Source organism: Myotis davidii, unplaced genomic scaffold (genome assembly GCF_000327345.1).
Source record: "Myotis davidii unplaced genomic scaffold, ASM32734v1 scaffold196, whole genome shotgun sequence".
Lineage (NCBI taxonomy): Eukaryota > Metazoa > Chordata > Mammalia > Chiroptera > Vespertilionidae > Myotis > Myotis davidii.
Window position 1 is genome coordinate 1583204 of NW_006288258.1, and position 16829 is coordinate 1600032.

The 16829-nt window shown below is 36.4% G+C and overlaps 1 long non-coding RNA gene across 2 annotated transcripts in view; it reads left to right on the forward strand.

Moving 5' to 3' along the window:
* Positions 1-22: 22 nt before the first annotated feature.
* LOC107182540 overlaps positions 23-16829 on the forward strand; it is an 89427-nt gene continuing 72620 nt past the window's right edge. The window contains exon 1 of one of the 2 annotated variants that reach the window (XR_001513256.1): positions 23-1337. This is a non-coding gene — a long non-coding RNA (uncharacterized LOC107182540). Of the gene's footprint in view, positions 1338-15342; positions 15376-16829 lie in introns of those variants that run through there. The other variant, XR_001513255.1, reaches the window with a different exon arrangement.

Genomic DNA, 16829 nt, shown 5'->3' on the forward strand with positions numbered 1-16829 from the left:
ATAGTAGGTGTGTGTACATTAACTCAAATTTTTCTGAAACTAAAGTGGGTCATGTGGAGTTAACTATTATAGATCCCCTTGATGCTTTTATGAAGAGAAATTATTTATAAAATAAGGTAACCACTGATATTTTTAATCAGTTGACTATGTATAGGACAAGTTCAATTATTGAAAGTCATCCTGTCTAATTGTGAACAATGAAATACTACATAACTTATCTTTTTGTAGCAGCTAATAATAATACGTTTTTTAGTAAGATCTGATTTTTTAAATGTACAAAGATGATCCTTTCTTGTTTTAATACCACCTGAAATCCATTTAACTTTCTACATTTGATTCTTGGAGATGTTTATGTTCACGGTTCTGTCCAAGCAATGTATTATTCTTGTTTTTACCTGATTGATCGCGGAGAAAAGTAATGGATTCAGTTATGAGAAGCAGTAATAGATTTTTTAAAAAACTGACATAAATTTCTTTTTCTGTATAGAATAAAAGGATCAGGAAAAGATAAGTTGAATTTTCCTACAACGAAGCCAGCTCTTGTTAAATTTACCACCCATAAATTGTAGCAAAGCACTTTCTATGTAATGTTTTATTTATGTGATTCAGTTACTTGGAGGTGGTGGTGAGGGATGTGAGTACATAATTTCAATATGGTATTTCAAATATCTTTTGACAAAAACCTAAGAATTTTTGTAATAGGAAAAACTCCAAATTCCGTTAAACCTCTTTTAAGAAGGTTAGGAAGGAAATAGGTTTACCTTACATAAGGTCAAACGAGGCACAGGCACAGAGTGGACTCCTAATAGTTGTGGAACCTGAATATTGTGTCATTGAAAAACAAAGGTAAAGTCAAAGTGACCAGCAATCTCCAAACTGGGCTGGAGAATGGGTTTTATAATAATGTTATGTTCATAAGGAAACCCCTCTAATGTGTGGAAATAATTAATGTGTGAACTGTTTGCTGTGTGAAGACCCCAATACTCTGTAACTTCCAAAATGTGGTGAACGCCCACTATCTTGATGTGAATGCCCTAAGCCCTTAAAACATAAACACCCTGCTTGCTCCTAGCACAAGGCACACCGTCTGGCCCACACTGATAAGACACAAGTTGTTTACCACCGGCTATATAAGCAACAGATTTTCTTCAGTGGACATCTCCGGCCTGATGAGAGGAGGACTCCATGTCACTCCGTGAGACCAGCCCCTGATTGACTGCTCTGCTGTGCGAGCCTGAACCAACTGTGGCCACCTGTCTGTCTCCATCTTTGTTGTCCGTCTCTCGGTGTGCATCACCGGGTGGCCTTTGCTGGAGCCTAGGACCCAATAGGAATAGGTAAATAAACCCTGTGTGATTGCATACTAATTCTGCCTTGTGTGTTCATGTGTTCCAGTTCGGCTCAGCTGTCTAGACATTGAAGTACCAGGGGATAGGCTGTTATTGCTGACTCCTGGTCACCTGCGTTTGTCCCACTAAGTCTAGACAGATAATTAATTAGTTGGGGCATAATTGGGACAATGGGAATGCTTGAAGGACGCCAAAGAACACGCCATGAAGGAAATAGCAGGCTTGGCCCATTCATAACGTCTACCTATACCATGTGTCCGCATGGTGATCACATGGTCTGTCTGAGCCTTAAATGACCCATACTCTTTTGATTCTCTGATGACCCAAAGGGAACCATTGCCATGGGAAAGATGCCATTCTGTCACCCAGCTGGAGCTTCCTGGAAGAAGCAGGGCCCAGATGGTGATCCATGGCTTTGCCAAGCATATGCTCTACCTGTAGTAATGTTTTCTATGGTCTAGTTGAACATATGGTTTCCAGACTTGACAGCCTGGTGGGTAATGTGCCTGTAGTAACTTTTCAGGATTTTTTGAAAAGATATATTATGTGAACCAGAGTGGTGGTAATTTAGACACTTACTTAAATTGTGTCACTGTATTCATCCATTGAGGAAAACTACTCTTATAAAGAGTAGATGAGGTTTGTATACATGGGTATTGGAATTGCCTGTGGGCTCGTCTGGAAATGTTTAGTTTTTATATTTTCCAGCATCATTACAGAGAAGTTTTGGTCTAAAATCTTCAACATGATTAAAATTAAAAAAATAAATAAAATCTTCAACATGATTAAAAAGTTCAGTGTCATAGGAAAATAAAGAAAGCTGGGAAGTTTGGTGGAGAATACTTACACATCTTTTAAATCCATGACCCCAACAATATTTTAATTTTCATAGTCATTCTTTCACTGCCTATATTGTCCCATTATATTCCTTTAGAGTTTTCCTTTTTTATATTAAGGGTGTGATAGCAAATCTTTTAAATTATTTAATACACTAAGAAATATTAAGAAATAAACTGGAGAATAAAAAAGGTATGCAAACCCTGAATTTCAGAATCTTTAACCAGCTTAGCTTCAATCTGTACTCAGATGGTAATATTCACATAGGAGTTCTAAGATTAAGTCATAAGGAATGAGACATCCAATTATTTCCATTTACTCTTCTTGCCTAGGTTTATCCATTGGTCATCTAAAGAAACAGACTTCATGTAATGTCTTTTTTATCCTCATGGAAAACAATCCACTCTTTCAGAAAAGGGTAGCAAACATCAAACATGCCTTAAGTATCTCATATGTGTATTGTTGTGCAGGGGTCTCAAGTCATATAACATAATAACCACAAAATCATAGGGAAAAATGGTTAAAAGCAACTAAAATTGATCGGTTTGGAAGAAGTTAAACATTTTCTAGTAATAGCTTCCTGAAATTTAAAAATGGAGGCTTTGATTGCACTATTTGTGAAACATAAAGTAGCTTATTAACTAAATTATGTTTAAAGCATATGGCCCACATGTTTTTCAGAATAAAATATATTATAGCTTTTTAAAAGTCTATTTTTAAATCTTCTTAAAATATACATTTAATTATAAATTCAAACAGTGAGAAACAAAGCCATTTAGCTAGATTAGTATACTTTGAAGTTACCCAGTGAGATTTTCATCTCTAAAATATGTATTTCTATATTGTACCCTTTAATAATATTTATTTGTATTACTGTATGCAATAATTGTATAATTACATGTGAAAATATATTACATATGATTAATTATATGTAGCAAAAAAGGATTAAAAAACCCTCTTTTAATTGTGCCACTTGTTATAATGCTATTATTTACCATGGCTCAAATGCAACTATTTAATTTTCAAAATGTTTTCTATTTCTGTGTTCTTTACAATACTCAGAAAAGGACTTTTCATGAAAATATATTTTACCCTAAGAGTTCTATCTTTATTCACATGGAATTTGTTCATCATGCTAGTTATCTCAGACTACCCTCAGATTCCCCAAACCATCTAGAAGTCCTCCCATTTTGTCTCCTCACATCTCAGAATAGGGCTCTACCAACATCTAATGCAGTGATGGCGAACCTTTTGAGCTCGGCGTGTCAGCATTTTGAAAACCCTAACTTAACTCTGGTGCCGTGTCACATATAGAAATTTTTTGATATTTGAAACCATAGTAAAACAAAGATTTATATTTTTGATATTTATTTTATATATTTAAATGCCATTTAACAAAGAAAAATCAACCAAAAAATGAGTTCGCGTGTCACCTCTGACACGTGTGTCATAGGTTCGCCATCACTGATCTAATGCATCCCATTGGCTCTGTTCTTCCCCTGTCTTGGAATGGTTAGTCTTCCAGGCTGGTATGTTGGGTGGGATGAACTGCATGGCTGATGACTGTATATTAAAGTTTTGGCCTTTAAAACTCAAGAGACAAGAATTTGACTCTTGTTTATCTATTTTTTACTGTAATAATCACCCCTTTAGATGCCTCATGGTCTGGTAGCCTGATGTGGGGGAACCAAAGCATAACAAAATATCTTGGGGGGGTGGGAATCAATGAATATCTTAAAATATCCCATCACACATGGAAATTAAACAAAAATTATACAAAGAGTTACTTAACTATGTTTGTGTTGAGTGTTACTAGTGTAAAGAAGAAATATGGGATGCTAGGGGGGTGCTATAATGAGTACCCATAACCAGGTCCAGGGAGTTGAGAGGAATGCAGAGAGTAATGTTTAACTGTGGTCTGAAGGAAGAGAAAGTGTTCACTAGCTCCTGGGAGACGATAGGCACAGCAAAGACAAAGACTCTGCATTGACAAAGAACATGGCACCACTGAAGAACTGAAAGAAAATCAGTTTTCCGGCCATGTATGGAGTGAGGAGGAAAGGTACAAGTTAGGGCGGGCTGGGCAAGCCTTTTCTCAATCATGGGGATTGTGTAGTAATATTCTAAATCCTAATGGGCAGATATAGAAAGCTTTTAAACTGGTAGCATGACCTGATTTGAATTTTTGAAATATTATTTTCACTAATATATGGAGAATGGATATGAGGAGACAATTTACTAGGACCAAATGTCAGGGGGAGAGATGATGGTCAGGTGAATGGAGGGCAGAAAACAGAGAAAACAATAAACACGTGTGAGACTTTTGGAGGTGGAATGAGCAGCACCTGATCACTGTTTGGAATGGAATAGTTAGGAATCAAGGATGACTTCACATGTCCTCTAGGAGCAACAAAATATGGAACGACAAAGAAGAAGCAGGTAAGGGGGATGCCGATCCTAGGAGCTAGTTAGCTGGTTAGTTATTATGAAACATCCAACTTGAGATGTTAATTAAGGAGTTGTATATTTGTACCTGGAGCTCAGAAAAAAAGTATGAAGCCAACGGTAAGGTAAGGAGGAGTTTGCGTAAGAAAACCACATGAGGGAAGGAGACCACTGAGGGAGAGAGTGGAGAATGAGAAACATTTGCCTCTGAAGAGATGAGGCATTAAAAGTTAGGTGGAAAAGACGAAGCCAGAGAAGAGGTGGGAAGTCAGGAGAGCAAAAGTTTTCCACTAGCTTTTGGCAACATGGCAGCCCTTTGGATGTGCACTTTCACTGAAGAAGTGGGATCGACAGGAAAACTGAGGTGGACTGAGGCACAAGCTAAAGGTGAGAGGGTGCAGCATCTATGGCCCTGGTGGCTTTTCCCATATGTGGTTGTGAATATAAGAGAAGACAGGCAGAAACTAATAGTGACTGTGGGATTCAGAGTGGAGTGTGTGTGTTCCTAAAACTCAGAGAGACTAGATCTTGTTTGAAAGCTGTTAGTATGGTTGTTGGAAGTATTGCGACTCGCATACTGAAGGAATAACTGCTGTTCTGCTTATCGAGTGTGTATGGACTTTATAATATGGATATTTAGTTGTTAAATGAAATATCATTGTTTTAGGGGGATTAAAGCCAGGAATGTAGCAAAAACTTATTTTGGACTAATACACCTCTTATTGAGGGATTATTTGTTTATGGTTTACTTTCTTACCTGTTTTCCCAAGGTTGATCTTGTTTGCTACTATTCTGTGTGTAGATTGGTAGCTTTTCTTTAGAAATGTGTTGCCTGGCAGGTGTGGCTCAGTTGATTGAGCAGCATCCCAGGCATTGATCTCCAGGGGCTTGCAGGAGGCAGCCAATCAATATTTTTCTCCCTCCTTCTGTTTCTAAAATCAATAAAAACATACTTTCTTAAAAAATGAAGTCTTATCTGGATTATAGAAACAGGAATAAAAAGGAAAAATTCAAGTAATTCTGAGTAAAATATCGATTAATTTTCCTTGAATATGGGTGTCAGGCCTAATTGTTTAAAATGAAATAATATGGCTCATTGCAGATGAATGATGAAACCCATTTAAGAGCATGCTAGAATAGTGCCAAGGAGGTGGTAAGAAGCTGAGGTTTTAATATTTCAGGAGGAATACATTTGAACCACCACGAAGAATATAATTATAAGAAAATGTAAGAGGGGAAAAAGGAAAATAAAACAAAAAAAAGCAAGTCTATTTTAAGAAAATGTATCTTCAAAGTCTTAGGAGAAATGTTTTTAGGAGATAAAGAAATCTGGTTAATCAATTTATGCATAATGCAGGAACATTCTTATTTGACTTTAAAATATCCTTAGTTCAAACCTTAAGTTGTAAGACCCGAGTCAGACAGAAGTGACTTTGCAATAAAATCTTTCTTGGGCATTATCTTCATCAATCTATTTTCACAGGACAGACTTTTAGAGCTGGTAGGAACCTTGGAGACCATATAGTCAGTCTCTCAGGAATTCCTCCCCTTCTTTTGGAGCAAAACTCGGAAGCCAAAATAATAAAAAGCAAGAGATATTTAGATATTTGAGAGATTTTCTTTTCAAATAAAACTGCTTAGTAGACTCTTTAAATCCTTGCAGAATTGTTTGCAAATCTTCAAGAAAAGGCTTGTCATAAATAAGATTGCCTCAAGTTAATTGTCTTTTCCTTGTATTTTAGAGAAATTTGTGGCACTTAATTTAGAGGATGGCAAAGAGAAAATTCAAGACTTGGTTTTGTGGCTGCACATTAAAAATATTTTAAAGCATGCAAGATAGGCAATGCTGTGCAAATAGGAATGCCTGTAATGAAGACATTGATTATAGATTACAATACAATACTCCAGCTTTAGAGAAATACAAAATTGCATAGTTTACTTCTCACTGAATCCTAATTATCTACGTAATATTGAGTGCTCCTTACCAAAGTATAGCTAAGGGAACATAGCTCTCATGAATGTTCCTTTTTTTGATATATGGATATATATGTATTTTTATAATGCACACTGAATATCTTCCCATATACCCAATTATATTTCAAAAGAACTGAAAAAATTTTTATATATCTTTGCTTGCTTTCTTTGGTTATTCACTCTTTTAACAAAGAAGTGCGAATAGACATCTGTATAATTAATTTATTAAAATTATAGGCATTTCGATTGTTATTAATAGAAAATATTAAAAATTTTTCAATACTAACTCAAAAAAGTGACAACTAATCATAGTTCATTTTTTCAATCATAGGATAGTTATTACCATACCAGTGAAAAGTTGTGCAATTTCTTCCCACTGTGCTTTAGAATTTTTAGTTTAGTGAAACTGATATGTTGTTTGTGGCATTAATTCTACTTAATTTGGAACCTTAGAATAATTTTATTTTTTCTTATTAAATTTTAATGCATTTTCAGCATAAACTTTAAATATATTAATATGTCAAATATTGATTTTCTGTTAACATTTTAAGGCTATCTAAATCACATTGATACTTTTTGGTGGATCTGAAAACCAGTTGATCTGTACATTGTTATCTGTTCAATATTATGATTTAAAGTTAATTTGTTGACTAAAGAATATATCTTTCAGGTTTATTCTATTATGATAATTAGGTTTCTAATACTGTGAAGAAGACTTAGAAAGATTTATTTAATGATACAATTATATTTCCTTTTTCATTTTTGACATCACTTGTTTATATTCTGACTGTCTCTTACATAGTGAGAAGGTTTTAATAAAGGACAGCATTACTTGGTTAATACTGGAAAAATATCAATGGAAGGTTGACTTTACATTTTGTTGGTCTTATTGTTTTGGGGTTAAGATGGATGAAAAAGTATAGAATGTTAGAATCCTGGGATAGTTCTGACAGACTGCTGTGCTAAGAAAATTTTGATTTTGGGCCCATTTAAGAAAACACTCGATTTACCTACAGAGTAAGCTTTAAGAGACATGATTATAACTACTAAGTAGTTCCAGGAAAAGGGTGAATGTTCTCTGAGGGATTTAGGATTTTTCTTCTTTATGCATCCTACAGAGGTTGTCCTATTCTTCCTACCTCATAGTCCTTATGTGTGGCAGAGGGTGGGAATGAGAGCACAGGAAAAATATAAAAAGAGAACTAGAAAGAAGAAAAATGTAGGTAGGCAGCAAGATGGTGAGCTAGTCTGAGAAAATGAGTTCTTCCCTCTTGAGACTACATGGTCAGATTTATAGCCTCTATTTCAGTCTTAGCTAGAGATTTACTGATAGATCTTTGCCAAGTTAAATCACTTAATTCTATAAGCCTTTATTTTGCTCTTGGTAAAATATTATTGTTAGTATTTATGAATTGCAATGAGGGTTTCATAAACATAAAGCCATGAATATTTCATGAAGATCTTGAGATATTTGGAGCTAAGTATGTGTTAGCAAAGACAGCCGACTCTCAAATAGCACTCAATGGGGTATGTGTGGAGAACTTAGTTCTGGACTGCTATCCCCTTGCCACATCATATATTTCTGAGCTGTCTCCCTTCACAAGTTAGTCAGGGTGTAGTTAAGGAAAGCAATCTAATTTAATTTTAAGTTGGCAATCAATCTCCTGCCATGAAGGTTGAGATATAAGGCGGTAGGGGAGTGGTAAAGGAGGAACTGCTTTGAGCTTTCATTCAATCATCAGTCCAGCCCTTATTTAGCATCTGTTTCTTGTAGGGATCAGGTTAGAGCTTGGGAATAAGAATATGAATAATAGAGGAGGCCCTGTGTGGTTACATGATAAGGCTTTGGATCTAGACTCACTGGATCTGAATTCTAGATTTAGTTACTGGTTGTTAGCCTTGAGCATGTTACTTAATCTCTTACTTGTTGCCTGTTTTCTTATGTGAAAAATAAGAGACTACAGACTTGTTTTTAGAATCAAGTGAGAAAAAACAATTTAAAAAATTTAAACAGTACCTGGCATATGGCTATATACATGCAATACATATTAACTATGAGAATCCAGTCTTTGTTCTCTAAGACAGTCAGTCATCTATGGGGAATATTGAAAAGTAACTAATGACTTTAGCATAGTGTATGTAGCAAGTATTTTTACCCAGACATACATAGGCTCTTATGGCTTAGGAGACACACTGAAATCAGACAGTAAGAAGAGGATGTCAAATACCAGGTTTTGAAGGGAAATTGCATGCTAAACCGAAGACCCTCTATTCTGGCCTGAAAAAATATTGTAAACAATGTATAGGCTTCTAGTCTGAATTTCAGGCTCAAAAGGTCTATGTGCCAGAAGTTCTAATTAGGGTTTTCTACCCGTGACCCCTCTCTTAAGACATGAAAGAACTTAGTTTCACATTTTTAGCTTTTAACCTTTTTAGTCTATCAAATATTTAGTTTAGTTCATAGGGATCTCTTAATTTCATCAAAAATTTAAAAGTTAGTTTTATGTTTAATATATTTTTATCTACCTTCATTAGCTATTTTCTCAAATTATTATACTTTCTGAATTTCATTGCTCTTTTAAAATTCAATCTATTTCTTTAGAGAATTTCTTGGCCCTCATAAAATATGTTTACTTGCCTCATTTTTCCCCTTCAAATCTGGCATGTAATGTGGAAGAGAAAGTGCTAATTTAGGAGAGCCAGTTCTAAGGTAGTAAATGCAGCAAAATGGGGCTTGGTAGGGAGAACTCAGTATGTGGAGGAGGCCTGTTTCCTAACTCCATTATCTTGAGCTGACCAATCACTCTACCTGATTTTTTTTTTATTAGTAGTTAAGGTATTACAAATGTGTCCTCCTCCCCCCATTAACCCCCAATCCCCTTACCCCCGCCCTCCCCTACTTTCCTTCTGGGGATTGATAGCCTGATCGCTGTTTCTCAGTCTTTAAAATAGGAGAATCACATGGAAGAGCAAATATGGAAGTGGCTGACACACAGAAAGCTCTGAACGATACAAGTTGAATCTAGTTCATGATCATGAACAGACTAACCTTGCAGTTTGCGATGGTTTCCTCATCCTAGATAGAGCTAGCCTCACATCACGGATGACCAACTTGAATAAATGAAAGTGAGACAAACCTCCACAACTAAAATTACAGCTTTTGGCTTCTCAGCAGATGGTGAGTTAAACATTCCTTGAAGGGAATACTGAAGACGCTGTCATTTGCTTACAACCAGATCTGCTGGTGTAACTTTCTGTCTCCAGTTAAGACATCAGATTAAATGTGAAGAATGTAGCCTGAAAGCCACATCAAAAGATGATTTCCATTAGTCATCTACTCACAACTCTATTTCTACAAAATAATCAGATGGTGTTGAATCTTCCTTTGAAATCTTTCCTACAGGGAAGGACAGGATAGAGTTCCTGACTCATCCTTTAGAATACCTGCTTCCAGAGTAAATAAAAACATACGGATTAAACTCATTTTCCTTCAGGACTGAATATTTTGAGGAATCTTTATCTCCATTCCCTGCCCGTAATGTGAAAACAAAGAAGTTACCTGTGGTTGGAATCAATAGAGACAGAATTTAGTGTGAAGATGGATCATCTCACTTACGTAAGCTAGATGAAAGAAGAACTCTTGTTATCTCAAATTTCATCCATGCTAAGAATAAAATTAAGTACACATGAAGCCTGCTATTGATGTCAGGATAGAAATGGTCTGTTGAATGTTAAACTGAGAAGTTTCCACACTATGAGCTGCTTCTTTAGGCAGACCTTCCTGAACCATAAAGGAAATTTTCAGGTCAAACACATTTATTATTATAACCTAATTCAGTTACCCTCAGGCTAAGTTTTCACTCAAGGTCTGAGGATGATTCACTATTAATTCTTCCCCATTTCAGGGATGGATGCTGTAGAGCAAGTTAAGTGATCATTCATTCATTTTTCAGTCAAGATCTATGTATTGAGTGCTTTTTATGTGCCAAGTATTTTCTAGGCTTTGAGGATAATGGGGCAAACAAAACAGACCAAGTTTCTGCACCATATTCTAAGGGTGATTCATCTCTTAACCTTACTCTGACCCAGTATTCCTGCCTGAGTCCTGCACTTTCTACAACCAAAAGGACAATACCATGGGCATGTAAAGGTGAAACGGAGCTAAAATGTCTGTAATTATGTAGTTAATCTTCTAAATTCTAAAAGACTCTAAATGTCTATTTACACTGCTGTGTGGCTGAGTTTTTTCTCAAACCAAATTCCAAGGGCTTCATTGTTTCAAGTCGGTCTCAATATCCCTATGTCTAGAAAACACACTTGACACTCCCATCTTCTGGTTAAATAAAGATTACCAGATTTTTTTTTCATCCTAAAAAAAAATCCAGATACATTTATGAAATGATCTAAGTGCCTATGGTTATTATTTTTGCAAAAAAATGTAATGCGTCAAAGCTTAGATTATCATAGTTTATATTAAGGGAACTACTGTAGGACACTGGTGGCAAGTTACAGGTCTTATAAAAGAGAAACTAAAATACCAACCCTGTTGATGTCTGGACAAGCATTTCACTCAGTTCTCCTGTGAGGATGGATCTAGCTGAATTTTTTCAATTGCAGTGTTTGTGTGGTTCTAACCACCGCCACCACAACAAACCTCTGTGATCTTTTAAACATCTAATCAGTAGACCTAAGCTGAGAAGGGCCTTATGAAACTTCTTGCTGCCAAACAACTTAGAGCCTATCTTGGATTGTGCATCTCCAACACTTTGCGGACACCCCCCGTATGGGGATTGTACTCTAGACAGCAATTGTGCTGCATAGGTACGTGTGACTCTCCTAGAATTACTCAGTGTACAGCCCCCTCCATCTCCCAGTAGAGATGTGTCTCTAAAACCTTCAGGTTTAAAATTGACCTGCTTTTGTCTGTTATGTTTTTCATTCCTCAACTTTTCTGACTTCTCCGATAAAGCAGGATATTTAGATATTTGTTTAATTCACCCTTTCCCAAGTTTGTCTTTAAAACTAGTGAGACTCATTAGCTTAACCATATAGTGATCGCTATCAAATGATCTTCCCCCTTTTTATTATATTTATCTTTTTTTTTTTAACCAGTGGACTCAAAGGCAGATCTCTACCTGCTAATAAAGTCAAATGAACAGCTTAAGCCTCAAAATGGATGAGAAATTTGTTTCAAGTGAAATGTGGGCTAGGAAAGTCAGTTATTGAAAATATTCACTAGTACAATTATGGAATTGACACATAAAAATAGTAATAAAATGGGCTGGCACTCAGCAAATGTCATGTTCCTTCTATCAAACCTCTTTTTCTTTTTTTGTTCCATAAAAGTGGGTATTTCTTAAGATTTGCTCCTGGATTTTCTGTTTGGACTTTCTGTTCATCTCTAAATACACTTCTGCTAAAGTTCTGGTCCAGGGTTTTGGCTTGAAATATCATCTGTATCTGGATTCAATAACTAGGAGTGTCCACCAGATACTTCACCGGTTAATCTCTGCTTGCCATCAGGTTCTCTCTACCCTGCTTTGTGCCGGAGGAAGCTGCATCACCCTGGCTCATTGCTTTGGCCTCTGGTTAAACAATGGAAGGATGGGAGGAAAGTGAGTTGGGGTAATGATTTCTCTTCCCCCTCACGGCTAAACCAGGATTCAGGCTTCAGCTCCTGTTGGCCTACACCTTCTCTACCACCATAGCTTTCAATGGGTTCTGGGAACATCACTTCTTCCTCCTGCTTCTTTGTATCTGCAGCTTCTTTCTGTTGCTAGTTTGTGTGACTCTCTATTCCTTTTGAGTCCCTTAATCCTGCCTACACTCTGGATCCAGACAGAGGCAACTTCTCACTGGGTACCAAGAATCATGTTAAGTGTTAGAGATTCAGTGGTGAACAAAACAGGTAATTTTTTTAGTCCTAGTGTGTGGGTATGATCAATAAACTAGTAAACTAAAAGTAAAAACAACAATTACCATTTGTGGTGAGATTTATGGTAGCAATAGGGGTATAAAGGACATGCAGATGTGGGGATTGGATAGTGAGCTAATTTAGACAAGGATATATGTTCCTGTGGGGATAACAAATGTGGTAAGACATCAATGATTATAAGCTAGACATTTGAAGGACAGTAGGAAAAAATCAGCAAATACAAAGGGCCTGAGGCAGGAAAGAGTTGGTGATACTTCAATCTATATCTGAAAAGGCCTCATATTTAAATTCTCTTCTTACATCTGAAATCTTTCATAGATAAATATTTAGATCATGCTTGCCATGTACTAGACACCTTTGTAAATATTTCACATGATCTCATTTAATCCTCATTAAAATCTTTTAAAAAAGACGCTATTTTCTCCACTTGATAGAGGAGGAAACTGGCACAGAAAACCAGTGTCCTATTGTCATCTCAGACTTGGCAAACCCAGGACTAATTGTATTATGTCTAATTCTATCAGCTTTATTACACCAATGGGATTTTTGCTATCTCAGTCACACAGCATAGGAACTTTGATATTGCACTTGGTTTTTAAAATCTCCCCTTTATCAGGCATGGATTCTTGTCAATCGTCCCTTCAATACATCTCATATATGTCACTGTCTGTTTGTTCAAATCCTAGTGCAAGCCCACTTTCTCTGACCTGGATCACTGGGTTACTGTCCTCCCTGCCTTAGAAGGTGAAAATCTGAAGAAGCTGCCAGATTGTTTTTTTCTAGAAAACCTTTTATAAAACCATTAAAGTCCTCACAATTCTGACCCAGAGGACACGATTAGAGTGCTTTGCAATCTGGCTCTGTTCTCTTTGTCCTTAATCTCCTGTTTTTTCAATGTGGGTCTTCAGTACCCGATTTTCTGATTTCTCTACTATTTTATGCACATGGAGCATTCAGAAATTTCATGTGTATCATTGACATCAACTATAAGTTAGGTGAACATATTAGTTGTGGGGGGGAACCTTGTTAATTTAGAAATCTGTTAATATTTGGAAAATTTAATTAATATATTTACAAACTGATTATGCACATGTGACTGAGAACACATTTATAAATATGAGAACTGACTCACTCTTCCTGTACCCACAATGTTGATTATAACAAGGAAGGGTGTTGTGTGTGTGTGTGATTATCACGATTTTATTTTCTCTAGTCAGCAGCCCTTTTGCTAACTTGAATGCTGTGTTCAACTGTGAAAAATATATATAAAGGAATTAAATCCCTTCATGTAATATATGTTAATTGAGCCACTATTATGTGAAAATCCTGTCTTAAGAGCTATGTGGACTAGAATAATATGATATGCCTCCCCTTCCCCCCCAAAGCAACTTAGAATCTACTAGAGTCAAAATGAAGCGTATCAAAGTTCATCTGAAAGGTTACTGGTGAATAGTGGGAGGAGGCATTAGAGGAACCTAGGTGCCCAGATAGGTAGAAACCATTGATGAATTGATTCAGTGCTTGGATTGAACACTTTGAAATGGAGTTTGAATTTCTTTCCCGTTAGCCCAAAGCTGCTCTCTGGTTCAGTGCTTAATCTTTACTTATGCCTCTTAGCATTAAGAAACAGCCAATATTTATCTGAAATTAAGGATTGAGAAATCAATGTTTTAAAAATGTGCATAGTAACCAACCTCTTAGGGTATTTATTTGCTTTCAGAATCACTTCTATTTCAGTCAATGCAAAAGCTCTAGGATTTATTATCCTTTCTCAAGATCTATTTCCTTTTTCCCAACATAACACGTTCTTGTGGCTGCATTACTTAGTCTAGAGTAATACCCCAGGAGTTCCAGGAAGACAATCTGGGGTGGCTTTTGTTTCTCTCTGCACCTCAGGATAGTCAGAGGACAGAAGGAGGTTGGTATTTCAAACCCTTTAGAACTAATTGGGGTGGCCTTGTGCACCTTGGTTTTAGTTCTCTTTTGATGTCTTTCCATCAATTTAATGTATGTATATGCCTCTTAGTTTTTCTCATTGTCTAAAATAATCACTATTGGAATGCGTGCGTGCATGCGCGCGCGCGCACACACACACACACCCTTCCCAAAGACCAACATTAGCTTTCATAGGCAATACAGCTTAAACTAATGGGTCTCAAATTGAAATGTGTGCTGAGGCAAGCCAGAAAAATCAAGTGAATGTTGGGGATTGTGACAACCTCTACCCATCTCCATCCTTTTGCTACTCCATGGGAAGGAGTTTCCAGTGCTGCCATACAAATTAAATGATGCCAAGAAAAGTCAGAAATCCATATTTAAAAAAATAAAAATAAATAAACTTTAAGTACTGTGATCGTTAATTTTATGTGTCAACTTCACTGGGTCATGGGGTGCCCAGACAATTGGTTAAACATTAACCAGAGTGTGTTTTTAAGAGTATTTTTGAATACTCAGATATTTGAATCAGTAGACTGAGTAAGGCAGACTGCCCTCCTTAATGTGGGTGGGCCCCATCCAATCAGTTGACGACCTGAATAGAACGAAAATACTGAGTAAGAGGAATTCTTTTTGCCTGATGGTTAAGCTGAGACATTTATCTTTTCAAGTCTTTGGATTTGAACTAAAAAACGGGCTTTTCTTGGGTCTCAAGCCTGTTGGCTCTCAGACTGAAACCTACACTATGGGCTATTCTGCTTTTCAGGCCTTTAAATTGGACTGGAACTGCACCATTGGCTCTCTTGGGTCTCCATTGTCTTCATTATTGTGTGAACATCAATTCTTTTCTCCTCTCTCTTTTCCATCGAGAGAGAGAGATCCTTCATGACATGCCTAAAGGTCAGTTCCATCATTTCATACTTTACATTAAATATCCATAAGAGAACAGATAAAACGTTTTCCTAGCTGCTTCATACTTTTCAAAGTTCATTGTATTTCACAATAAAAATATGATTTTTCAAATTAAAATATAGAGCAGTGTCAGTGCCCTTTCTTTATCCTGCCTCCCCTTTAGTGATCATTCTAGGGCCTCTGGCAATATGAATCACTCAGTTACCAGGCCATGCATTTCTCAGTGATTGCTCCCTTAGCTTCATAAACTCCATGCCAAGGCCTATTGGGACTGGTACATTTTTAGATCAGAGGCCTTTTTCTCCTCAATTCCCTTAATAGTTGTCATTGGGAAGTTGGGGGTGGAGTTTTATGATTCCAGTTAAGTAAGTAAAGAGACTTTATTTTTAAACAAACCAAACAATATACATTAAAAGGATTGTTGATCTTCAAGCTAGTTTCTTGTAAAAAAAAAACAAAACTATGATACTCAAATAATATTTTTATTTTTTTTTAGAATTGCTCTCTAAAGCAATTTTGCAAGGTAATTTTTTTTACAATGTAAATTAGTTACTCTCTCTTTTTTTTTTTATCACTGAAAGCATGATTAGCAAATTAAAATACCCACCTTTTCAAATAACTTTGGTTTAAAATATGAATTTAAATATTCCATTCAAGAAAGAAAGATTTGCTATGACTAAACTTAAACAGAATAGACAGATTGCTAAAATATTTTAGGCAATGGTCATACATCGGAACAAATGCATATTATGAAACAATGACGATTCTGAAGGACTCATGTGGTGTGGCTTTGGTGTATTTGTTTAGAAAAGCCTTGTTAACTTCAAAGAAGGGTCACAAACTCATTGAATGGCACAGGTTGGGAGTAAGACAACGGGACCTGTGGTGAGAATAAGAATGAGGCTCTGTCAGGAGAAGGCAGCTGCTATTCAGCTACAGCAAGATGTTGTCAGGGGGGCTTTTGAGGACCACGTGGACAAATTGCTAACTCAACATCAGTAGAGAATGCAAATTGTACATTGGAGAAGTTTACCTGTGAAAGGAAGAAAATAAACTAGGATGTTAGCAAGGTCCAGGGCATTGTCTTTAAGGTGGATATAAGGGGGGAGGAGATAATTCTGAAGTTAGGATATGAATAACATGAGTGGAGCGGGAACAGAGAAGATGTGGAGAAGACAGGACTGAGTAACATGGAACCAGGAAACCAGGAAGAAGGAAAAGTTGTAGAAATGAGGAAGGGAATTTTATCCTTTGGGAAAGAGATTTATTGTGATAAAGTGAGATCAATTATTTGGATAAAAATAGAAAACACTCATCAAATTTGTGCATGCTACCAATCTGGGAGGAGTAGCTAATATGATTGATAATGGAATTAAGATTCAAGAAGTCATGTTGGAATGTGGGGATGACTAACTGAAACAAACAGAATGAAGTTTAGTGGT